The 3,379-nt window shown below is 46.8% G+C and overlaps 1 pseudogene; it reads left to right on the top strand.

The window, feature by feature from the left end:
* Positions 1-930: 930 nt before the first annotated feature.
* On the top strand, positions 931-2,692 carry LOC113913696 (annotated as a pseudogene).
* Positions 2,693-3,379: the final 687 nt, after the last annotated feature.

Raw genomic sequence — 3,379 nt, 5'->3', positions numbered from 1 at the left:
GTTTCTTTTCTCTGTCTTTGCTAGAACTAGTTTGATTCAAGTTTCTATTACTTAAAGAGGTCTTACTAATATATTATTATTCCATAGTATGGAGGCATTAGAATCAAATTAACCAAACTCTCTAATATTTGACTTTTAGACTGTTTTCAATTTGTACTAGTACTATTTTAATAATACCATAGTAAACATCCTTGTATGTTTGTCACTATGCATACAACCCAATTATTTAGAATACCTTCAAGGAGACCCATCAATTTGGCCTACTGCAATCTGGCTGCAACCATAGTTCTGCTTAAAGTGTGCTCTTCTAGGTCCCCAAGCATTTAATTGACTATTCCAATAATCCTTTTCTCCATCCTCATCCTATTCAGCCTTTTCCCATTCCTTCCACCTAGAAAATTTCCTTTGACATGAATGAGTCTTTCTCTTAGCTTCTCTTGCTACTCCCAGGATTGAAGTTGGTGCCAGTTTTGAAGTATTGGTAGGACTACTTGGCGGAGTACTGTGTTAAGGTAGATTTTTGAAACCATAACCAGGCTCAGCAGGAAAATGTTTAATGCACGGAGGCATGTGGTGGGGGGCGCTGAGGTAGGGAGTGGTGAAGATTGTAACAAAAGAGTTGAACATTTGCTACCTGGAGGAACTAGACCAGAGGATTCCCTCCAGGTTGGATGGGCTTCATGAATCCTCTAGACTTGTATACAAATATTTTTGTGATTGTGCCTTTATTTTTCTAGGGAAAAAAATACCTATAGCTTTTATCAAATTTTTAAAGGGATCTTGGACCCAAAAAAAGATTTAAAGCCACTTCTTGTGGACAGCCTCCTAACCTGTGTTTTCCTCAAATGACTTCATGGAGCCCCAGTTTAGAGAAGGGGAGAGTCAACTAAGCCAGTAATTACCAACCAACCGGACTCATACAATGATGTCATGAAGATGCAGGAGGTTCCTGAGAGATTCTTCAGGGAGAAGCACAGCCCCTGTGGGCCAGTCCCAAAGACTTTAACTGAGTGGGGAGGGCAGGTGGGCAAGGTGAGAGGAGGTGCAGCTGCTCTCCCTAACATACATTTCATACTTGACCCTGTTCTCCAACCCTCTCTGTGCTGCTCTGCCTCAGCTTCCCCCCAAACTACTCCTACTCCCTGGTACCCCGGAAGCCAGCCCAGGGCATGACCAGAGGCCTCCTTCCAGCTGTGCCCCAAAGCACATAAGTTTGTGACATCTGGAAATTTACACATCCGGGAACCAGTGCTCAGGCTAGCTACCACATTTCACTTTCATGATTTCCTCTCTGTCTTTTCTGTTTATTGCAGGACTCTTAAATCATGGTGGCTCTGTTCAGACTCCTTATCTTAGTGACTATTTGTGCTTTGAATTCCTTCCTTCCCCCCTCAACAAAGTTGAATGGGAAATATTTCCTGTCAACATTTCTTCTGTCCTCTTTGATGACTATAACTTGAGCCATTTGTTATCTTCATGAATTTCGTTTAAAAAGATGAAGATTCTGTGTTCCAAGATCACTTGTGAAGATATTAAATAAACCAAGAGTGACCTTCATTGAGGCTCCATCACAGCCTATGGAGACCTCCCAGATGGTAGGCTAATAACTTTGTATTTTTATCTATGCCGTGGTCATATCTGTACCTTGACAGACCACGTTGGATTTTTTCCAAGAATATAATTTCTTGAGACTAATTCAATGTTTCCTGAAAATTGTAGTCTGCCTTGCATCCCCCAGGAATGTGTCTAACCCATGCTTTCCAAATACCATTCAGTCTTCCACAGAGTGTCTGTGTTTTAAGTGTTTTCTCCCCACATGATGACATGGAGTGTTGCTGCACACAAAAAAAGGGCCCATGCGTCTCACTCTGGCATTCAAGGCCCTCCAATTTGGTGACTTTTCCTTCTAGATATTTATCCTCTATAAGGATATGAGCTCTAGACTCAGATGACCTACCCTCAAATTCTGGCTTTCATGCTTCCTAACTGTGTGACTCTGAGCAGGCTGATTAACATCTCTGAATCCCAATTTCCTCTGTCATAGAGTGACCAAAAGAATTAAATTGCATGGAGTTACTGAGGCAATTAAATGAGATAACACATAGAACACATTTAGCAAAGTGCCTGGCCCATATAAAGAGCTCTGGTAGGGACAATGGCCCCCCAAAATGTCCACACTCTTATCCCTAGAACCTGAGAAAGAAATAGCACAGATATAATTTAGATTAAGGACCTTCAAATGGGGAGATTATCCTGGATTTTGTGGGTGGGCCAAATCTAATTACATGAGCGCTTTCTCTGGCTAGAGGTGGAAGAGATGCAGCAGTACATGGAAGTGGGTGCTCAGCAGTGCTGGCAGTTTAGGGAGCACACCCGGGGGTGGGTTCCAAGGCCAAGAAGAGAGTGGTGCTGACAACTGGCTCAGGGCCTCCCACGGTGGAGCAGATCCTGGAGGATGTGTGGGAAGCATACACCAAGAACCCTATTTTCACCACCCTGGTCCCAGAAGACTCCCCAGACTTCCCTGGGAGGGCGGAGGACATAGGTCCAGCTGGAGCAGCTCTACCACCAAAGCCCGGCCTACGTAGCCATGAATCAGCAGCTGCAGCTGAATTGTGAGGACCTAGAGCAGGATGTTCACCATGTGGAGTAGGTGGCCCTTCCAGGGGCCATGGCTGCCTCCTTGGGCTGACTTGGTTCACCTGCTTGCCTGAGCATGTACCCCCTGGGCAGGGTGTACCACAGGCTTGCTGGAACCTTCAGTCCTTCCCACCACACCTGAGCTGGCACACCTCAGATGTGGGCCCCCGGGTCCCAGAAACAGGTTCCAGGCTCTCTGTTCCATGGCCTAGGCATGCCCCAGTACCTGGGGAGCTAACTCTGGAGCCATGGAGCCCAGATTGGATTCCATGTGGGGTCCCTAGCACCTGCAGGCCAGTCCATCCATCCTTCCCTCCCTTCCTCTGATGACCAAGTTTCACCGCATTATCCCAATAGACTGAGCTGGCAAAACTCATCCTGCTTTCTCTGCCCATCCCTATGCAAACTATGGGCCCCCAGAAGTTCCAGAAGAGCATGGGGGTTCTATCCCCTCTTCCACAACGGTGGCCGTGGCTGTATGAGGAGCAATTGCCCAGCAGGGCCCAGATCTGAGATGGTGCCTCTGGCAGGTGCCACATATTAGCACCCCCAGCACCCCGATCTAAGGCATGGGTACTCTTCTAGCAGGCACTTTCTGGTTCATGGTTGGATGCAGGACCAACCTGTTAGCTGCGGTATCTGATTACATGGGGGCATCATGTCTGGGCTCCCGTGAGAGGATGAGCTGGTCAGTCACCCACCGGCATCCTCACTGGACTGCCTTGGTCCTGGCAAGCTT

Source organism: Zalophus californianus, chromosome 11 (genome assembly GCF_009762305.2).
Source record: "Zalophus californianus isolate mZalCal1 chromosome 11, mZalCal1.pri.v2, whole genome shotgun sequence".
Lineage (NCBI taxonomy): Eukaryota > Metazoa > Chordata > Mammalia > Carnivora > Otariidae > Zalophus > Zalophus californianus.
The sequence above is the reverse complement of the archived record's forward strand: the minus strand, read 5'-3'. Positions and strand labels throughout refer to the sequence as shown.